The sequence below is a fragment of the Cebus imitator genome, unplaced genomic scaffold, assembly GCF_001604975.1.
Source record: "Cebus imitator isolate Cc_AM_T3 unplaced genomic scaffold, Cebus_imitator-1.0 Scaffold264, whole genome shotgun sequence".
In the NCBI taxonomy this organism is placed as follows: Eukaryota; Metazoa; Chordata; class Mammalia; order Primates; family Cebidae; genus Cebus; species Cebus imitator.
In genome coordinates, this window is record NW_016107579.1 from 2,595,824 (window position 1) to 2,619,441 (window position 23,618).

General features: G+C 37.4%; 1 protein-coding gene across 3 annotated transcripts in view; it reads left to right on the forward strand.

Moving 5' to 3' along the window:
• Positions 1-23,618, forward strand: part of PTPN4 (protein tyrosine phosphatase non-receptor type 4) — a 219,111-nt gene that overhangs the window by 14,005 nt on the left and 181,488 nt on the right. The window lies entirely within an intron of this gene.

Consider the following 23,618-nt stretch of genomic DNA (forward strand, 5'->3'; position numbering starts at 1 on the left):
AAAAAAAAAAAAAAAAAAGAAAAGGAAGGAAAAAAGTAAAGAAAAAACTAAAAAGGAAAAATTAGGTATGTCATGAATACATAAAATGTGTATAGATACTAGTCTGTTTTATCATTTACTACCATAAAATATACACAAATCAATTATAAAAAGTTAAAATTTAGCAAGACTTACACAGACCACATATGGCATCATTTGTGGTTGAGAGAAATGTGAATAAACATAAAGATGCAGTATTAAATCAACTGCATAAAATTAACTATCTTACATTATGTATTACTATAATAATTCAGTGACCACCTCTATTTCTAGTGAGCTCAAGCATTGGAAGTATCCATTTAAAATGTCATGTGATGCTGATCATCTCCATGTGAGTAGTTTGTCTCTCCATTTAATTGCCTATCACAATAAAAAGTGATCTTTTGTGATTCTCCAGTGTTTTCCAGCGTATGTTTCATCATGTTTAGTGCAATATCGTAAACCTTGAATAATACCACAGAACACATAGGAAGTGCAGTTAGTGATGCTGGAAGTGCTCCAAAGGAGAGAAATGTCACGACATTACAAGAAAAAGTTGAATGGCTTGATATGTACCATCGATTGGGGTCTGCAGCTTTGGTTGACTGCCATTTCAAGAGAAATGAATCCAGCATAAAGACTGTTTTTTTGTTTCTGTTTTTTTAAAAAAAGAAAATCTGTGCAGGGGTTGCTACAGCTACACAAGCAGTTGCAAAAACCTTGCACTTTTTTGTGAAATACCTTTTTATCGCACGTTGAAAATGCAGTTTTTATGTGGGTGCAGGATTGCTATTAGAAAGGCACACTTACAGACTCTAATATGATTTGAGTAAAAGCAAAGTCATTATACAACAACTTAAAGCAAAAGAAAGATGAAGGATCTAAAGCTGGAGAACTTAATGCCATCCAAGTATGGTTTGATAGTTTTAGAAAGAATTTGGCTTCAAAAATGTCAGGATAACAGGAGAAGCAGCTTCTGCCAACTAAGAGGCAACAGATGAGTTCCTAGGCACCATTAAGAAAATCGTTGAGGAGAAAAGATATCTGCCTAACAGGTTTTTAACACAGATGAAGATGCCCTATTCTGGGGGGGAAAAAGTCACAAAGGACATTTATTAGTAAGAGAGAAGTGAGCACCAAGATTTAAGGCAGGAAGAGATAGGCTAACTCTACTTTTTTGTGCAAATGTAATCGGTTTTATGATTAGGACTGCCCTTATCTATAAAGCTGCTAATCTCCAAGCCTTGATGGGTAAGGTAAATACCAGCTGCCAGTCTATTGGTTGTATAACAAGAAGGCTTGGACGAGAACCCTTTTTCTGGATTGGTTTTATCTGTGCTTTGTCCCTAAAGTCAGGAACTACTTTGCCAGTAAGGGACTGCCTTTTAAAGTTCTTTTGATGTTGGACAATGCCTCTGGCCACCCAGAACCCTGTGAGTTTAACCCTGTGTCAAAGTGGTCTACTTGCTCTCCTAAACATCTCTAATTCAGACTCCATATTGATGAGTCCTAAGGACCTTTAAGTCTCATTACACAGGATACTTTATGGAAAGGATTGTCAGCATCATGCAAGAGAACCCTGATAGAACATCATGGAAGTCTGGAGGACTACACTATTGAAGCTGTCGTTGTTGTTACAGAAAAAGCTTTGAAAGCCATCAGGCCTGAAACAAATTCCTGCCACAAATTCCTGCCACAGAAAACTTTGTCCAGATGTTGTGCATGACTTCACAGGATTTACAACAGAGTCAATCAGGGAAACTCATAAAAGAGACTGTGGATATTTATACACACACACATACTCTGTCTCTGTCTCTGTCTCTCTCTCTCTCTCTCTCTCTCTCTCTCTCTCTCTCTTTAAAGGTTAAGAATGAGGGTTTCAAGGTATGGATATTGAAGAAATTCAATAGCTAATTAGATGGCACACCAGAGGAATAAACAAAAGATGACTTGATGGAGATGAGTGCTTCCAAACTAGTGCCAGATAAGCAAGAAGATGTAGAAGAAAAAGTGCCAGAAAACAAATTACAGACAGTCTGGCAGAAGAATTCCCGTTATTCAAGAGTGCCTTCAACTTCTTTTACAACACGGACCCTTCTAAGATACGGGCACTGAAACTAAAGCAAATGGTAGAAGAAGGATTGATACCATGATATAAACACTTTAAGTGAAAGTTTTAAAAAGTCTGACAAAAATTACTATGTATTTTTGTAAAGTTACGGGGAGTGTGCCTGCCTCTCCTGCTTCCCCTTCCACCTCCACCTCATCCATCTCTGCCACCCCTGAAACAGCAAGACCAATGTTTCCTCTTCCTCCTCCTCAGCCTACTCAACTTGAAGACAATGAGGATGAAGACCTTTGTGATGATCCACTTGCACTTAATGAATAGTAAATATATTTTCTCTTTGTTATGATTCTTGATATTTTCTTTAGCTTTATAGTAAGAATTCAGTATATATAATGCATATAACATACAAAACGTGTTAATTGACTTTGTTATTGGTAAGATTTCTAGTCAGCAGTAGGCTGTTAGTAGTGAAGTTTTGAGGAAGTCAAGAGTTATATGGGGATTTTAGACTATGCAGGGATCAGTGTCCCTAAACCCTGCATTGTTCAAAGGCCAACTGTACTTATATGGTAAAGGAATTGTACTTATATGGTAAAGGAGATGATCTTGCTCCTTTGCTCAAAATCCTTAATGGCTTCCATTCTTACTTAGAGTAAAAGATAAGGTTTTTCTGCCCAAAAAAGCCCTACACGGTCTGTGGACCCTGCTGTGTCTCTGACCTTCTCTCTGACCACTCTTCTTTTTTATTTTTCTCAAAGCACACTTACCTCCTTTTTGTTCCTAGCACTGGCAGACTTGTTCCTACTTCAGGTCTTCATGTTTGTTCTTCCTTCTGCCCGGAACACCCACCTTTCTCCCAAGTATTCCAGGTAGATGGAGTAAGCCCATGGCTCACTCTTTTACTTCTTAAGTCTCTGCTCAAAAGCAAATTTCTCAGCCATGCCTTTCCTGAGTACCGTATTTAAAATTGCTGTCCTACTCCCATATGGCTGTTCTCTGCTTACTACCTCACATTATACTATATGTATTTTTTCTTTCATTAGAATGGAAACTCCATGAAGGCAAGGACCTTTATCTTGTTTTGTTCGTCAATATATTCATGTTGCTTCTTCCTGCCTGGCACAATATGAGGCACTTAACAGATACGTTGAACAAGGGAAGGGTTAAGGGAAAGTAAAGAGGAACATTTATCTATTTGCCAAATGCATGGGTACTTGATTTGAGCCTTTAGTTATAAATACTCTGTTAATTCTGGTGTAACTAGAGTATTTTGTATTTATTTATTTTAGAGACAGGGTCTTGCTCTGTTTCCTTAGAGTATAGTGGCATGATGCCAGCTTGTTGAGGTCTCAACCTCCCAGCCTCAAATGATCCTACCACCTCAGCCTCCCCAGTAGTTGGGACCATAAATGTGTTCCACCATGCCCAGCTAATTTTTTTTTTTTTTTTTTTTTTAAGAAATGAGGTTTCAGCATGTTGCCCAGGCTGATCTTGAACTCCTGGGCTCAAAGGATCCTCTGGCCTCAGCCTCCCAAAGTGCTGGGATTATAGATGTGAGCTACTGTGACCAGTGAAAACAGTTGCTGTCTAAAGTAAGGACCGAAACTCTAGAGACCAGCATTCTTTTTTTTTTTTTTTTCCTCTAGAAAATGTACTAAAACCCTAACTAATAAAATAATTTTTGCTGGAGAAGAGAGGAACAATAAAGCTTTAAATATAATACCACATACGCTGTAAGGCTGACTCTTTTTAGACAAGAATAAAACTATTTTCATTGATTGGTAGCACTTATGAAAGATTGGCTTTATTGTTGGAATCTCATAGGGAGGAGACCAAAGGACAGAAATTGAGAAAATGGGGAGGGAGATAGGGAAAAAACTAGCTGGCTGCTTCTAACGTTTTTAGTACTTAGGTAATGAGCTATAGATAGAAAGATTAGTTGACTCACTAACGTAATTTATTTTAGTCTTTTCTAGTAAATAATTTAACTGAATTATTTAGTTTCCTTCCCTAACTAGACTGTGAGCTTCTTGAGGGCAGAGATATAGATGTGTGTCTGTTTGTATCTCTAGCATCTAGCACTATGTCTAGCAACTAGGAGCTATTCACATACTTCTATGAATAAACAGGTTTATTGATGGCATGGGTTTAGAGAACTCTGTAGGGCCTTAGTGGGTCTGGGGGTGTGTTTCTTTCTTGCACATACAGCACTTTAAATGTGGAAATGTATGTATAGGATATACTGAGTTGTAAAAGATTATAATATGTTAAATAAAAAAGGAAAAGCCTTAAGTAAATCAATTTGATGCAAGAAATGGCACAAATTAGATTCCTATATTTAATATGCGGTTAATGAGTATCAAATCTATTCTGACATTGTAATTCTTCATTCTTATCAGGTCAGTTACAATTGAGTGGAGGACATACAAAGGACATTTGGAAAATGCTGTGTGTGTATCAGTGAATCCATGTATAGGTCCAGTGTTAGGCATTCATGTTTCAGATGATTGATTTTGCACATGATTACCAGGAATACTTTTTTGTTGTCTATACCATTTCTTAAATAAGAAGCTTCTTATTTAAGTTGTTGCATAATGACTTCTATATAAATGTGTTTGGTACATATAAGTATAGAGAGAAATTTTAGAGCAAAACTGCTGGTACACTTGAATTTTTTTCCCTCCTTAAGGGTATCAGTTTTATAGCTCATAGTTTTGGTAGCACTATCCTGAGGGAATCTGGCCCTATCCTAAGGGAATCTGGCCCATTCTGTTATCCTAAGGGAATCAGGCCCTGTGCTAAGGGAATCTGGCCCGTTCTATTGCCAAGTTCAGTTCACAAGGCTTGAGGTAACCTTTGTATACAGTATTATAACAGTAAGCTAAGTTAGTCCATTATCTTATACTACCAGCATTTGAATTTATAATTACGTACAAAACATTGTGTAATAAACTAAGATTGTAGCAAAGCAGATGTTTCAGTTGAGAATATTCCATTTCAAATAAGTGTAAAGAATTGTCAGTGATCAAGAAAACTTTTTAGTTGGCTAATTGCTTGATGATTTTTGATAACTGTGGTTTTATTGTATATGGATTTGCTAAGTGTAAAAACAGAATTTGAAATAGTTTTTTTTATTTTTTATTTTTGAGACAAGGTCTCTCTCTGTTGCCCAGGCTGGAGTGCAGTGGTGTGATCTCGGCTTGCTGCAGCCTCGATTTTCCAGGCTCGAGTGATCCTCCCACCTCAGCCTTCTAGGTAGTTGGGACCAGAGACACTCACCGCCACTCCTGGCTAATTTTTTGTATTTTTTGTAGAGATGGGATTTCTGGGTTTTTTTGTTTGTTTGTTTTTGAGACAGAGTCTTGCTTCATCGCCAGGTGCCAGGCTGGAGTGCAGTGGTGCGATCTCGGCCCACTGCAACCTCCGCCTCCTGGGTTCAAGCAATTCTGCCTCGGCCTCCTAAGTAGCTGGGACTACGAGCATGTGCCACCACGCCCAGCTAATTTTTGTGTTTTTAGTAGAGACGGGGTTTCACCATGTTGGCCAGGATGGTCTCGATTTCTTGACCTCGGAATCCGCCCGCCTCGGCCTCCCAAAGTGCTGGGATTACAGGTGTGAGCCACTGCGCCCGGCCAAGAGATGGGATTTCACCATGTAGTCCAGGCTGGTTTTAAACTCCTGGACTCAAGTGCTCTGCCCTCCTTGGTCTCTTAAAGTGCTGGCATTACAGGCATGAGCCACCACGCCTGGCTGAAATAATTTTTTAAAACTCTTTCCTCACAGCTTTTTATTTTGAGGAATGTCATGCCTATGGAAAAGTAGTAAGCATTGTATATTGAACATCTATGTACCTTTGCATAGATTCATTAATTGATACTTTGACCTGATCTTGCTCTCTTTGTATGTACTTTTAAATTTTCTAAACTATTTGAGGATTGCAGACATCATGATCATAATACTTTACCCAAATATTTTAGCATGCAGTCATGCATCTTTTGGGAACAAACAGTGTTCTCCTATGTAACATGATCATGCTCAGGAAACACTACTATCTAAAATGCAGTCTATATTCAAATTTCTCCAACTGTTCAAGCAAGTCCTTTATACTTTCTACCCCACCCCTGCCAAATCCATTATTGAATCAAGAACTACACATTGCAGTAGGTTGTTTTATCTTTTTAAATCTACAGCACTTCCCCATCCTTTTATATCCGTTCCTCACATTTTCGAAGAATCCAGGCAAATTGTTTTTTTTAGAATGTTCCTCAATTTGGATTTGTCTCATTGTTTTAATTTTATTTGTTTCATCACTAGATTCAAGTTAAACATTTTTGGTAAAAATACTACATTAGGTGTTATGTTCTCAGTATATGACATCAGTGTGTCTATGATGTCAATATTAGTGATGTTAAATTTTATTTATTTGGTTAAGGTGAGATACAACAGATTTCTCCATTGGAAAGATATCATTTCCCCTTTGTAATTAATGAGTAATCTATGGTGTGATACTTTTAGATTAAGTATCTTGTTACCCAGCAAACTCTCACGTAGTGATCTTAGCATTTGTTGTTAAGTCTTGCCTGAATCAGTTATGGTAAGTATAAAATAGCGTTTTTCTTATTTCTGTTATTGCTTCTATATTAATCATTCATTATTATTTTAAAAAGAAGAGTTATTTCTCTCCCTCACTTTAATTAGCATCAGGTTGTACCTATGGATTTTTATTCAAAGTATTATAATCTATTGTTATTATTTATTTTGGAACTTAGTTTGTTTCTTATTTGCTGGTAGAAGTTTCTGTAAACTGCCTTTCTTGTTCTTTGACTAGTCCTCATTTAGATTTTGAGGGCTTACTTCCTGGTACAAGATATTTAGCCTCACCTTGTATTTTCCTTGCCCGAGCTCTGAAATCAGCCTTTTTCTCCAGAGTTCTGATTTCTTTTAGTGGGGAATAGTATATAGTTAAGTATATTCAGTGTTATTGGAGTATTTTGACTTCTAGGTTCTAATGGATAATTTTTGAAAAGTGAGATTACACCAATACCTGTAATTCTCATCCAGTACCACAACCATTTCTGATGCTATATCTGACCTCTTGTCTCCTATAGCCAGACTCCTGGTTCTCAACAATATCAGTATTTATTCATTTGTTCCATCCTATAATACACACAAAATAGTTTCAGAATGTTGCATCAGGACCACTGTCAACAACAAACTATAAAGTTCAGAGTTTTTTTTTTTTTTTTTTTTAATATATTTTTTTGAATTTATCTTCAGTGTATTCTGTGGTTAGTAAACTATGGCCTGTGGGTCAAATCTGACCACCCTCTTTTCTCTATGGCCTGTGAACTAAGAATGCTTTTTACATTTTTAAATTGTTAAAAAAAAATTCATGACTCATGAAAATTACATGAAATTCAGCTTCAGTATCTGAATTTGAAATATAGCCATGCTCATTCGTTTACATATTGTTATGGCTACTTTCATGCTACAGAGGTAAATTAAGTGGTTACACCAGAGATCTTATGGCCTGTAAAGCCTAAAATATTTTCTGTCTGGCTCCTTACTGAAAACATTTGTCAATTTTGATACTATTATGTTTAACAATTACTGGAATCTTTTTTTTGGGGGGGGGGCTTGTAACTGTGTTATATATTGTTAGGTTCATTTATTTACCAATTTTAGGGAGAAAGGAATTTTTTTTTAATGTTAGAAATTGGAAATGATCAAATCTTAGAATTAGAAGGATATTTAATGTTCATGTAGTCTTGCACTATCCAGTAGAATAATCACTAGCCAAATGTAGCCATTTAAATTAAATCTAAAAAATTCTTGGCTGGGTGTGGTGGCTCATGCCTGTAATCCTGGCACTTTGGGAGGCTGAGGCAGGTGGATCACTTGAGGTCAGGAGTTCAAAACCAACCTGGTCAACATGGTGAAACCCCATGTCTACTAAAAATACAAAAAATTTAGCCAGGCCTGGTGGCAGGTGCCTGTAATCTCAGCTACTCAGGAGGCTGAGGCAGGACAGTCACTTGAACCCTGGAGGAGGAGGTTGTAGCAAGCTGAGGTCATGCCACTGCACCTAGCCTGGGCAATGGAGCAAGATTCCATCTAAAAAAAAATTCTTAAGTTATTTGAGCCACATTTCAAATGCTTAGTCCTCCTATGTGACATGGTTCCTGTATAGGATAGTACAGATTAGAGATCACAAAAAGTTGTATCATTTTACAGACGAGGAAGTTGAAGTTCAGAAAAATGAATTGACTACCCCAAGGTAATCAGAGACAGACAGTAAGATTTAGAGTGAATCAGTGACTTACTGGATATTTCAATTGTGACATTTGTAATAGAAATAGAAAAGACCCCTGCATTAGGCTATGAAACCCTCCCCCATTTTTTGAGATGGCCTTACTCTGTCACTCAGGCTGGAGATCAGTGGTGTGTTGATGGCTAATCACAGCCTCAACTTCCCAGGCTTAAGCTATCCTTTCACCTCGGCCTACTGAGTAGCTGGGACTACAGACATGCACCACTACTCCCGGCTAATTAAAAAAAAAATCATAGAGACAGGATCTCCCTGTGTTCCCCAGGCTAGTCTTCAACTCCTGGGCTCAAGCGGTCTTCCTGTCTTGGCATTACAGGTGTGAGCCATGGCACCTGGCTGAAAACACTTTTTTTTTTTTTTTTTTGAGGGGGGGTGGCTAAATTCCAGATGAATGCAACATAGTAACATTGAAAAACTTGTATTTTGACAGCTTAATGATTGGCTGAATGGGTACCCTGTTTTTGCTGCCTTGCTCTCGTTTGCCTTCATTTGAGTTCAGTTTTCACTCATTTGTATTAATTCACTTTTGCAGTAAGAACGTTTTTCCATTTGTATATTGATTTTGGAACATGACTTTGGAAGCTATTGGGAGAAGTTAGAAAAACTAGGGTATGCTAAGGTAAAACAACAGCAAAACTATTGATTCTCTGTCCACCTGCAATCCTTTTTATATTAAATATCACTAACATATGTGAGCAGAGTTATTCTCTCATTTATGAGCCCTTACTGTAACAATGGTCTCAGTATATGTGATTGTGACTTCTTTTCCCCTTAATTTTCTGGGGTAAGAGTTGAGGTGGAGATTGAGGAAATAATGTATTGATTGCAATGGATCAGACTGAAGATTTGCAAACCTTACAAATGGTGTGTGTTTTTCTATGATACCTTCAATTAGTTTAGATGCTTCTGTGTTTGACTTTGAAAATCACAATCAATACGAATAATTTCAGCATGAGGAAGTAGAATTCATTATGATATGGTAGAAATAGTATCATCTTTGAGATTAGACAGATCTAGATTCAAGTGCTACTATATTACTTTTGCGTTCGTAACCATAGGCAAGCCACTTAATCCTGAGGGAATTAACATAGGGAACTGTCATTGTTTTAAGAGTAAGTGACAGAATTGTGAGATGTTTAAGTTATTATTGCTGCATAATCATGCCAACATTTAGTAGCATAAGTCAGTTACCATTTTATTATTTACAGGCTCTGTGAGTAAGGAATTCAACGGGGTTACAGGAGTGATAGCTCTTTTCTGCTATTTTCAAAAGCTATTTTCAATAGCTTTTTTCAAAAGCTTCTCAAGTGAGAGAAATGCACACTTAAGTGAGAGAAATGCTGATACAGGTTATTCTTAAAAGCTGTATGACTAAGAGGTATATACAAGCTTTATTAACTGGTAATATACTGGTTTCAGGTCACATTAATGGCATAGTAGAGTTGTTAAATATACTGTTATATACTGTATATTATTTTGGGTTCCATTTTCATAGATTATTAATGTAAATAGTATCCATGCCTGTTTCATGAAATTTTTGTTTTTAAATTATTTTTCTCCGCTTATTATGAAAACTTTCAAACACAGAAAAGTTAAAAGAATGATGCATATAATGAACACTTATATACTTACCACTGAGACTCAAGAGTTGTTAAAATATTGCCATGTTTGCTGTGTATGTGTGTGTATATGTGAGTGAGTGCACATGTGTGAGCGATCAGAGCTTTCATGGTGTGTATGAGAGAGGGAGAGCAATCAGAAGTTTTCATGGTGTGTATGAAATCCAAGTAAGGGAGAGATGGGTGTAAGATTCTGCAGTTTAAGCACTCCCATGTGGATAGATTGATCCATTTGTCTTCATGGTATTTAATCAGGATACCTTTACTCTCAAGCAGAGTTGATTTAGTGTAATAGATTGCAAACGTTTTTAAAATGCTTGCCTAGTTGAACACCTTTCTTTTCTTGCTATATTTCTTAGATTTTTAATGCCACTCTTGTCAAATTACACCTCTCCTTTCGTGTAGCCTAGAACAGTGCTACTCAACAGATCGTCTGTGGACTGTAGTATTAGTATTTTATAACAATTGAGAGAGACTTTACCTTTTGCTTAATAATAAAAAATTATGGCTTGTATTTTTTGTATCTTAAATTTTGTTTTCTAGTCACCTTTATTGTATTTGCAAATATACTATATTTGTCTGTGTTCTAGTTACCTACTGCTGTGTAACCATCCCAAAACTTAATGATTTAAAACAATAACAGTAATTAATTTTGTTCATGAGTCTATAATTTGGGCAGGACTTGGCAAGAAAGACTTTTCTCTTCTCATTGCAGTCAGCTGTAGTGGCTCAACTGAAGCTGCTCCACTCACTATCTGGCAAATTAGTGCTGGCTGTGAGCAGAGATTCTGCCAGAGCTGAGGACTGAGAATCTCAGTTCCTTTCCACACATGGCCTGGGCTTCCTTGGAGATGGGTGGCTGGATTCCAGGGATAAGTATCCCCAGACAAACCCAGTAAAAATTATATCTCCTTTTATGACCTAGCCTCAGAAGTTACTGTGTCATTTCTGCTATCCTCTTATTCACTGAGGGGTAGCTGGAAAGGTCTACCCACATTAATGGTGGAAGGTACATAGACTCCACCTCTTGGTATAGTGGCAAAATTGTAGAAATATTGTTGCTGCCAGTTTTGTTAAAATACAATCTGGCATAGTCTGTGATAGATTAAAAATGGAAGATATCCATTGTATCTATATACCACATTTTGCTTATCTCCTCGATGGATACTTGGTTTGCTTCCATCTTTTGGTTATTATAAATAATGTTGCTGTGAAATGGGTGTACCAACATTTCTCTTTGAGACTCAGCTTTCAATTCTTTTGGGTATATATTCCCAGAAGTGAAATTGCTGGATCATAGATAATTCAATTTTTCATTTTTTGAGGAACCACTCTATTGTTTACTGCAGTGGTTGCAACATTTACACTCCCACCAACAGTGTACTTTTCCAGTTTCTCCCTATCCTTGCCAACAGTTATTTTCCTTTTTTTTTTTTTTTCTTTTTTGTAGCCCAGGGTCTGGCTCACAGAATGCTTAATTCTTTTTTTTTTTTTTTTTTTTTTTTTCTTTTTTTTTTTTTTTTCTTTTTTGTAGTAACCACCCAAATGGGTGTGAGATGAGTATCTCATTGTGGTTTCAATATGCATTTTCCTAATTTTTAGTGATATTGAGCATCTTTTCATGTGCATGTTGGCCACTTGCCTATCTTCTTAGGAGAAACACTATTGTCTTTTTAAAATTGGATTGTTTGGTTTTTGGTTGAGTTATAGGAGTTAATTATACATTCTAGACATTCGGTTCATCTGATATATGATCAGCAAAATTTTTCTTCTATAATATGGTTTTTGAAATCACTTTCTTGATGGTGTCCTTTGACACACAAATGGTTTTAATTTTGTTGAAGTCCAATTTATCTGTTTTTTCTTTTGTTGCTCATGTTGTTGGAGTCATATAAAGAAATTATTGCTAAATCCAATGCCATGAAGCCTTTAGCCTATGTTTTCTTCTAATAGTTCTCTTCTATTGACAGTGGTAGAAGGTTTGATTTATGATTATGGAAGTTGAGATGTCATTTTTAAACTGTGTCCTTTTATTTCAAAAGGATTTCTAAATTGAAAACATTATAAAGTGGTTTCTTTTATATTTGAGCTAGAATGTATAGAACCACTTATCAGTGTATAAATTATTCTTAGGGGTAAATTGATCCACTTGAAGATTAGTCATTTTGTGTTTTAGCTTAGTGCAGTACCTGTATTTCGTAGTAGCTACAAAGCCCTTTGAGCTGGGTGCTATTATTATTTGTCCATTTCAGTGAAGCATGTGAGGCAGAGAGAGGCTAACTAGAATAAACATACAACTGATTATCACCATTCTTTCCTTAGTAACAGGTTTTGTAGCTATAATCTATAGAACAATGCAATGCATGTCTGAACTGTCACAACATCTAAGGTTAAAAGCTAATATTAAAATTTTTAATTCACACGAATATTTACCATCAGTGAAAGAAATAAGCTACACTTTATTAACATAATGAAGAAAAATTGCCCAAGTATGCCTTTTGCCATATTAAACTAATCTTGAGGATAACCAGGACATTGTGAACCAGAACATCAAAATTCCTTTTTTTTTTTTTTATTTTGCTTCTTAGGTGATTTGGCCATATAATTTGTTTCATTTTTAGTTGTGTGTATGTGTGTGTGTGTGTGTGTGTGTGTGTGAGATAGTCTCACTCTTCATGCACGCTGGAGTGCAGTGGCTTCATAATAACTCATGGCAGCCTTGAACTCCGGGGTTCAAGTGATCATCCTACCTCAGCTGGGATTACAGATGCATGCCACCATAGCTAACTAATTTTTGTTTTTTTATTTTTGTAGAGTTGGGGTTTTGCCATGTTGTCCAGTCTGGTGTTGAACCTCTGGGCTCAAGCTATCTGCCCACCTCAGCCTCCCAAAGTGCTGAGCCACTGTGCCTGGCCAGATTGTAGGTTTGAGCCACCGTGCCTGGCCAGATTTTTTAACAGCTTTATTGAGGTAAAATAGCATATAATAGGTGACATATGTTTAGAGTATAGTACTTGATATTTTTGTTACAGGATCCTTCGGATTTGCTTAGCCAGCTGGAAACCTCTGTAGTCAGTGGCACATTTGCCTGAGTTTTGTTCTGGCCTGCTGGGCTTTTTCCATCCACTTGGCATGGCAGGCTGCTCTCGGCTCCCGCTACCAGCCTGGATCCCACACCTGCCAAGGGCAAGCCAGATAGGGGGACAGGGAGGCATCTGTGAGTGAGCTGGGGTCTGGCCACTGTGCATAGCCAGGTTCGCTGGCTGCGGCAGCATGTGCAGCTCCAGATGTCAGCATGAGCACTGGCTCCCTGCAAGGCTGCAGCTGGATCAGGCATACCATGAGCAGTTTTCGCAGCTGACACTGGGGAGTGTAGTGTGGCGCCTGGAAGCTTGGAGATGCCCCTAATCACAGAGCCTCAAAGAGGGTGTCACAGCCCTGGCTTGGGGAGTTTCTAGGTCTGGGCCTTCCAGGGCTGCAGCTCTTCTCTCCTTCTCTCTTCTGTCCTCCTTCACCTGCAATGTGACAGGCAAGGGGTGTGTTTCAGTCCTGTTTGTGTTACAGCTCTTTGAAGCCTGCATTCAGCAGGTCCTGAGTTCTTGTCCTGTGTTCAGGAAGTGAGGTATGCAGACAAATGGAGGGTAAGCAAGACAAAGAGGAGCTTTATTGAGTAATACAACAGCTCAGAGGATGCCTGCAGTGGGCAGCTCCTCTCTGTAGTCAGGATGTCCTGATGAGTGTTCAGCTCACAGAAAAAAGGGTAGCTGTACTCTGCAGCTGGCCATCCCATTGTTTCTTCAGCTCTCAGGAGAGAGGGTAGTTCTTCTCCACAGCTGGTTGTCCTGTTGTCTCCTCAGCTCTGAGCAGAGAGGAGACCCTTGGTGGGCAGCTCTTCTCTGCAGTTGATCGTCGCATCATCTCCTGGAGTCTGGCTGAGTCCAGGGCTTTTATGGGCCTCAGGGAAGTTCTTGCTGATTGGTTCATGGGTGGCCATGGGTGGCCTGGAAGAGGTACCATAAGTTTTCACTCTGGTCCATGGGATGGGCAGCTCAGCCCCCAGGCTTCAGGCTCTCTGTGCCTTGAAGGTGGGGCTTTATAGGAGACCTGGCCCCTTCCACCCAAAAGCCTGATTCCTGCCATTGTTTATGGCACTCAGGCTGTTTGTGCCAAGGGACGCCTGCAGGCCAGTGCCCAGCTGCCCCCAGCTCTTCCTCGGCCTTTCTCCTGCGCTCGTTGGTGCCCAAAGTCCGGAGGGGGCCATGGTGGCAGGGGGCTGTCATGTCAACACTGCCTTAGTGTGCACACACCTGGCTGGGTTGTGGCAGCACTAGGGCTCAGCCTTAACTTTGCTCCATGATTGGAGCCAGTGCTGACAACAGGGAGAGGCTGGACAGTGGGAGGAGACACCTGAGCCTGCAAGAGCAAGGGGGTGCCAGCTGCAACTTTGGCAGCAGCATCCATGCCTGGGAGAGCGGGGCTTCTGCCTGCTTCTGGCTCCCACTGGCTCTGTGGAGCAAGGCACTGCCCTGGGCCCAGTTCTGCTTTGGGGCCCTCTATCCCTACCCCTTTGTGCCTGACACTGCTGCTCCCTCACTAGTGGGTGACTCACTCACTCCCATCGTAGTGGCTGGGGGGCTGGGGAGGTGTGGGGACAAGGTTCAGGTGGCACTACGGCTGGGCAAACCCTGGGCAATCCCTACAGTTGGGGCTGGCTTTGCGAATCCTAGCTGCACCTTTGTCAGGGTGCCCGTGGACCCCTGGGGTACAGCGGGGAGCAAGATTGAGGCTGCCGTGGAGGCTCTGGGCCTGGAAACAGGTCTTACCTGGCCATGCAAGGGTCAGGGTGGAACAGTGGCTGCCTCAGGGACGCAGGGCACAAGAGACCCATGGCTGCTCCCACATCCCCTCCTGCTGCTACATCCCCTCCTGCTGCCACTTCTCTGGCCTCCCTACTGTAGCCAGCATGATGGCAGTGGCTGCTCTAGACGGCCTGCCACTCCCACCATCTTTTCGACATATGTATACATCCACGAAACCACCACTACAATAAAAATAATGAACATTTCCATTACTCCTGAAAGTTTTCTTGTGCCTTGATATAATCCCTTCTCCCACACATCCTCCACTGGACTCTCAATTCCAGGGAACTGCTGATCTGCTGTCTATCACTAAAGCTTTGTTTGCATTTTGTAGAATTTTGTATAAATGGACTCATACAGTATATACTATTTTTTTTTTTTTTGGTCTAGCTTGTTTCTCTCATCGTAATTATTTTGAGATTTGTCTATGTTGTTGCATGTATGAAGAGTTCTATTTTATTACTAGTATTTCATTTTATTGATACACTACAGGTCAATAAATATCACATATGAATAAATCAATTCACCTATTAATAGATGCTTATTTCCAGTTTTGGGATATATTAAAACATTCGTATACAGATCTTTATGTGGACCTGTACATTTGTTACCTAGGAATGCAGTGGATGTCTCATAAAGTGGGAATATGTTCAATTTTGTAAGAAAGTACCAACTGTTTTCCAACATGGTTGTAACATTTTATATTACCACCAGTGATGAATGAGAGATGTATTTTCTGTAGAGATCATTCCCAGCATTTGGTATGTCACTGTTTGTGTGTGTGTGTGTGTGTGTGTGTGTGTGTGTGTTTTGCCATTCTGATAGGTATGTAGTGATATCTCATGGTTTTAATTCGCCTGAGCCTCATGACTCAACGATGTTGAGCATCTTTTTGTATGGTTATTGAACATCCATATATCTTCTTTGGTGAAGTATCTGTTTAGATCTTTTGCCTGTTTTTTTGATTGGGATGTTTCCTTTTTATTTAGTTTTGAGAGTTCTTTATATATTTTAGATGCAAGTCCTATATGCTTTTGCAGATTTTTTTCCCAGTCTCTGGCTTGTCTTTTCCTTCTCTCAACAGTGTCTTTTGAACAGCAGATAGTTTAATTTTGATGAAGTCAAAAGAGTGTTGAAGAAAAGATTACCCACTGTCCACTGAATTCCCTTTCTACCTTTATCAAAGTTACGTTGTCCATATATATGTGAGGGTATCATTCTGGACTGTTTGGTTCCATTAATCTGTTTGTCTTATCTTCATGCTTGTATGACAATGTCTTGGTTTTGCTAGCTTTATAATAAGTCTTGAAATCAGGTAGATTTAATCCCCTACTGTGTCTTTTTTCAGAATTATTTTAGAAGTGGTAAAAGTGGATGGACATCTTTGTTTTGTTCCTGTTATTAGATGAAAAGTGTTCAGTTTTTTGCCATTAAATGCGATGTTAAATATGTTTTTCATAGATGTCCTTTATCAGATCAAGAAGATCCAGCTGATCCCTTTCCTCCACTCTCTGCCACTTTTAGTCCATCTTTCTTGTGCTTTCTTGCTGCTGCTGTATATGGTCATGTCATTTGTCTTTTGTGGCCTGAACTCTTTAATCTGTATTTATGGTAATGGAAAAAATAAATTAAGTTTTTACCATTTGACCTTTGAAGTTAAAAAGGTCAGAAACAACATGCATATTTTTATTAAACAAAAGAGATTATATTAACATTAATGGAATTTTAAATATGAAAAAATTGTATCCCCAAATTTTAATTCACCAGTGTGCATTTGCCTAAGTGCTTCTTTTTCTATATTTGTCCACATCTTTTATAGTTTGAACATCATCATTTATGTTCATCTCTTTTCACTCAATATAATGTATATAACTTTTTACATCCTTTTTGAATATAAAAAGTAGATTTATCTTGATTTTCAAACTTGTAGAATATTTACAATTGTATAGGTGCATTAAATATATTTAAAGGGATAAACATTTTTATAGATTATAATTTATAATCTTTTTTTTTAAAAAGAAATGGGCTCTATCCTACCGTCAGCAGCTGTTTGTACATATATATCAATTTTACTGCAACACCTTCTTTTTTTTTGAGATGGAGTTTTGCGCTTGTCTCCCAGGCTGTAGTGCAATGGTATGATCTCAGCTCACTTCAACCTCCACCTTCCAGGTTCAAACGATTCTCCTGCCTCAGTCTTCTGAGTAGCTGGGATTATAGGCACCCGCCACCACACCTGGCTAGTTTTTGTGTTTTCAGTAGAGACAGGGTTTCACCACGTTGGTCAGGCTGGTCTCGAACTCCTGACCTCAGGTGATCCAACCGCCTTGGCCTCCACGGGCATGAACCACCGCGCCTAGCCAGCTGCAACAGCTTTCAAATGGAAAAAGAAAGATGTGATAGATAATTTTATTTGACCTTCTTTCCCCTTCTAAAACATGAAGATTTAGCATATTCTTTCCCAAAGAGAGAATTGTTAAGTAGTGAATTCTCCAGAAATTAAGAATTATTGCATTGTGAAATAAAAAGAAAATGTGGCAAGAAGTGGGAATATATTTGGTATCTTGGTAACTAAAAATATTTTGTTAGTTTAATGGAGAAATCAAGAGCCGATTAGATAACTCACATAATCTTTAGGTCTATATTGATTTGGATAGATTATACTGTATTCAGGTAGGTTCTCCAGATATATTGTTTTATTAACTACTGTTTATTCATTTTCAAAGAATCAGCTTATAATGTTAGACTAATTAATTCACAGCCATAGCTAGTGGAGTATGAGACAGAAAAGCAGGTTGGGAGGAGTGCTGGTTGTCAGGACGTGAAGGGTGGAAAAAGATACTGTTGATAGTTAACAAATGCTTTATTGGATGTATTGTTTGATGGCTCCTCCTTGGCTTCTCTCTGATCCAGTAATAAACCTTATAACACCCAGGAGATAACCAAAATGTAGCTCTGTACAGTCACCTTTCATAGTGGTTATGGCAGGTGAAGTTGTTAGGAACATCTGAATGTTATTTTTCAGCTTGAGATAATTGGAAACTAGGATGACTTAATGTTCCTCTATTGGTCTGTAGAGATTGTAGTAGCAAAGTTCAAACTACTGATTCTCATTTTTGTCTCAGCTATTTTTTAATCTCCATAAGTGAAATGCAGAAAAGTAATAAACAGTGATTATTTCAATGAGGACTGCTTCTTAGTATTGGAAATATTTTAGTATTAGTAATTGAAAGACTATCAGATCCAAAGTTATCAAGCAAATTAGTAGAACATTTAAAAAGAAAACACTTCAATTAATGATAAGCCTTGTTAAGAATTCTTAGAAATAGGGCATACGAGTAATGGCAAATTTTTCATTTTAAAGTTGGCTATTTAAAAGGGAAATACTAGACATGTAATTCAGTTATTATACTTTAGGTTGGGAGTATGAAGAATTACCTTTGTATCTATCTGGCTGTAAGTCTGCTACCTCTGTCAGCAAATTTGAAATAATTAAACTTACAGATTCTCATGTTTCTGAGAAGTTTGCCTAATTTAAGCACCTCTTTCACCCCAGAATTCACTCTTCTTGGAACTGAAAGAATATTGTGGGGTTTGTAATTCCAAAACATTGCCCCAGGAAACACAGAAAACTGAAAAGAAGGAAAAGAGGTTAAAGCTAAGTCGGTAGGTTAGCTTCAGGTGCTGGTTTTCTTTTCCTGTCTCTTCACTTCATAAAATCGGGAGTTGATCATGCTTTTAATGTAATTATTTTCTGGTCAAGAAAAATGCCATTCAGAAAACTTTAGACTTCTCCAGTGATCTAGTTTGCAAAATAAAAATTTGTTCTTTGACCATCATGAAAGTAATTTTATACAGATTTTTCTTCATTTTCTTAAGTTACATATAGAAGTTACAATAGAACAAAAATTTATGAGTCAATATGGTATTCTTTTTGGGAGAAAGGGAGATAATACCTTATTAAAGGAAAAGTGCATAATGACTTCATTCCTCAAGATTGCTTTAAAGAGCTTTTGTTCTCATATGTTCTTTGAATTCTAAGAGGATGCAATCATTATTTTTAACATTCTTCTACCTCCCACTTGCAGTAGGGTATTTCAATTGTATGTATTTGTTTCAGGATTTTGTTAGAGATCCAGTTTCTCAGCATCTTTACCAAAATGCCACTATTTTTTTGTTTTGGCTGTTAAATAGTTATATCATAGAATCTCATAATGGTCTTAATTTACATTTCCCGACCGGGCACGGTGGCTGAAGCCTGTAATCCCAGCACTTTGGGAGGCCGAGGCGGGTGGATCACGAGGTCAAGAGATCGAGACCATCCTAGTCAACATGGTGAAACCCCGTCTCTACTAAAAATACAAAAAATTAGCTGGGCATGGTGGCACGTGCCTGTAATTCCAGCTACTCAGGAGGCTGAGGCAGGAGAATTGCCTGANAAAAAAAGATTTACATTTCCCAAATGGCTTATATTGAACATCCTTTCATATGCTTAATGACCATCTGAATATCCTGTTCGTATGTTTTTTGCCCATTTTATAATTATTTGATTTTTTTTAACTGCTGAGTTTTGAGAGTTTATTCCATGTTCTGAGTACTAGTCCATTGTCAGATAAATGTTCTACAGATTCTTTTTTTTATAGTCTGTAAGTTTTAAATTTTGATGAAATATCCAATTTGGTCCAATTTGTTTTTTTTTTTTTTTTTTTTTTTTTTTTTATCAGTATGTGATTTTTTTAGATTTTTCTCTGTGGTTTGTCTTTGGAATTCTTAATTTTGATGAAGTAACATTTACCAATTTTTTTGGTTTTATGAATCATGCTTTTGATGTCATATCTAAGAACACTTCACCAAACCTAGGTCCCTAAGATTTTCTCATATTGTTTTCTTCTAAAAGTTACAGTTTAGGCTTTACATTTAAATCTGAGTCAGGGAGTTTTTTGCATAAGGTGTGAGGTTTAGTTTGAGGTTCATTTTTCATTTTGTATGTGGATTTCTGACTGGCCTGGCACTGTTTGTTTAAAAGGCCATCCTTTCTCTGTTGAATTGTTTTTGTACCTTTGTTAAAAATCAGTTGGCTGTACTTGTGTGGTAACTCTTGTTTTGTTCCATTGATGTCGGTGTCTCTTCTTCTGTTATTAGCACACAGTCTTGATAACTGTAGGTACATAATCATAAAATCTGGGAGAGGGATTTCCAGTTTATTTTTCTTTGGGAGTGGCAGTATAGTTACTCCCACTTTAGTCTTTACAAAATTGTTTTTGCTACAATGATTCCTTTGTCTTTCAATATTAATTTATTATTTTTAAAATTGGAGATAGGGTCTCGCTCTGTCACCCAAGCTGGAGTACAGTGACACGATCTTGGCTCACTGCACTCTCCACCTCCCAGGTTCAAGTGATTCTCCTGCCTCGGCCTCCCTAGTAGCTGGGATTACAAATGTGCACCACCATGCCTGGCTAATTTTTGTATTTTTAGCAGATGAGATTTCCCCAAGTTGGCCAGGTTGGTCTAGAACTCCTGGCTTCAAGTGATCTGCCTGCCTAGGCCTCCCAAAGTGCTGGGATTACAGGCGTGAGCCACTGTGCCTGGCCTTCCATGTTAATTTTAGAATAAAATTATCTATAAAAAAAGTACTGGGATTTTGATAGAAATTACATTAAACGTGTATGCCTGTTTGGAGAGAATTGACATGTTTACTAGTTTGAGTGTTCCAATCCTTGAACATAGTTATGTCTCTCCATTTATTTAGATTTTCTTTGATTTTTTTTTATCAGTATTTTGTCATTTTTAGCAAAGAAGTTCTGTGTGTGTTTTGTTAGATTTATACCTAAGTATTTTGCTTTTAAGTTTAGCAGTTGCAAATGACACTGTATTTTAAATTTGACTCCTCATATTTATTGCTAGCATATACAAATACAATCGATTTTTTTATGTTGATGCATTGGTGGACCTTACTGAGCTTACTAGTTCTAGGAGTGCTTTTGTAGATTCCTTGGGATTTTCTATACAGACATTATGTCATCTGCAAATAGGGCCAGTTTTGTTTATTTCTTTATGCTTTTTCTGTTTTTCTTTCTTTCTCTCTTTCTTTCTTTCCTCCTTTTTTTAACCTCACAGCATAGGCTAGGACTTTCAGCATTACCTTGCATATGAGTGGTTGGAGCAGGTATCCTTCCTTGCCTTATTCCTGATTATAAGGGAAAACATTCAGGCTTTAACCATTAAGTATGATGTTAACTGTAGATTTTTTTTTTAGATGCTCTTTATTATGTTGAAGAAGATCCCTTTATTTCTAGTTTTCTAAGAATTTTTATCATGAATGGGTGGTGAATTTTGTCAAATGCTTTTCTGCACTGATTGAAAAGATCATATGATTTTTCTTTCTTAGTCTGTTAATAAGATGGATTATATTGATTGATTGTTAAATTATTGGGTGAATCTTGTTGCATCTTTGAAGTAAAATCCCCCTTGGTACATGGTATGTAATTCTTTTTACATATTGCCAAATTCTGGTTTCTTGTATTTTGTTAAGGATTTTTGTGTCTGTATTCATGAGGAATATTGGTTTATAGTTTTCTTTATGTTTTTGTCTGCTTTTTCCATCTAGAGAAAATTGGCTGCATAGAATGATTTGAGAAGTATCCCTTTCTATCCTACTTTCTGGAAGAGATCACCTAGAAATTGTGTTAATTTTTCTTTAAATGTTAGGTAGATTTTCCCAGGAAACCCTCTGTGTCTGAATATTCTTTTGGGGGAGTTTTAGAATTATGAATTCGATTTTTAGAATAATTTTTGGGCTGTTTAAATTATCTGTTTCATATTGGCTGAATTTTGGCAGTTTGTACCTTTCTTGGAATTAGTCCATTTTATGTCAAATTTATGTATAAGTTGCTTGTAGTGTTACCATTTCAATGTATGCAAAGTCTGTATATTATCCTCTGTTTCATTCCTAATGTTAGCAAGTTGTGTTTTCTTTCTCTTTGTTAGGCTTGCTAGAGTTTTATTATGTTTATTGATCCTTTAAAGAACTAGCTTTCTTTCCCCTATAGATTTTCTCTATTTTTATTGTCTTTAATTTCATTGATTTCTGTTCTTTATTTCTTTCCTTCTGTTTGCTATGAGTTCATTTGGCTCTTTGTCTAGGTTCTTGGGGAGGGCGGTTAGATTACTGATTTGAGACATTTCCTGTTTTCTGTTGTATGCATATATTGCTGTAGACTTCTGTCAGCACTGCTTTAATCGTATCTCACAAATTTTGATATGTCGTGTTTTCATTTTTATTCAATCAGTGTATCTTGATTTCCCTTAAGATTACCTTTGTCTAATGGATTACGTAGACTCTTGTTGAGTTTCTACATGTCTGGAGATTTTTCTGTTAACTTTCTGTTGGTTTCTAGTTTGATATCATTGTTCTTGGGTAATATATTTTGCATAATTTCAATTATTTAAATATTTAGATTTGTTTTTTAGCCTAAGATATGGTCTCTTGAAATGTTCAGTAGATGTTTAAAAATAATGTATATTCTGTTGTCTTTGCAAGAATATTCGATAAATATTCATTATTAGATCCTATTGGTGGTTGTTAAGCTCTCTTATATTCTTGCTAATTTATCTAGTTATATCAATTATTGAGAAAGGGGAGTTGAGCTCTCCTATAATTGTGGGATTTATCTTCCTTTATTTCAGTTCTACTGTTTTTGTTTCCCATATTTTTGCAGCTCTGTTGGTTGGTACATCCACATTTGGGATTGGTAATGTATTGTTGGCTTGACCATTTTATCATTATGTAATTTTGCCTTACCTGTTCTTGTGAATTTTATTTGTTCTCAAGTCTACTTTATCTGATATTAATATAGTTACTTCTCTTTCTATTGATTAATGTTTCCATGAAATATCTCTTTCCATTTTTGTACTTTCCACCTTCCTGTATTGCTATATGTGAGGAGAGTTTCTGGGAGACAGCATTATAGCTGGGCCATGTACCCCACCCCGACTTCGCCAATCACTGTCTTTTTAGTTTCTTAGAGACAGAGTTTCTCTCTGTCTCTGACACTGGAGTACAGTGGCATGATCATAGCAACTGTTACCTCAAAGTCCTGGGCTCAGGGGGTCCTCCAATCTCAGCCTTCTAAGTAGCTAGGACTACAGGTGCATGCTGCCATGCCCAGCTATTTTTTAAAACATTCTTTTTTGTAGAAACAGGGCCTCCCTATGTTATCCAGGCTGGTCTCATACTCCTGTGCTGAAGCAAACCTCCCATCTCCTAAATTGTTGGGATTATAGGCATGAGCCACCTCACCCAGCCTAATCACTGTCTTTTAATTGTGGAATTTTACTTGACTAGTGCCGCTTGTGAACCTACTAAGACTTTTTTCCCCTATATTATTTTTATATTTATATAACATTGGCTTTTACTTTGAGCTTTAATCTTTTGAAATGAATAATCTGTAAGAAATCCGCTTCAATTATAACCACTGATTTTAAATACTATTTTTTATTATATTTTGCTTACTCATTGTTCATTCTGCTTATTACTTATTGCTTACTCATATTCAATGTCCTAAATACTAGTTTTTATTCCAGTTTAGTGTATTTCCTTTACCTAATTGCCTTTAAGGCAGAAGTTTTATGTGTTTTAAAGTTTGAATCCTTAAATGTTTGAATGTTTTAGAGTTTATTTTTCTCTTACGTGAATGTTAATTTTCTAGGTATAATCAGTTTTT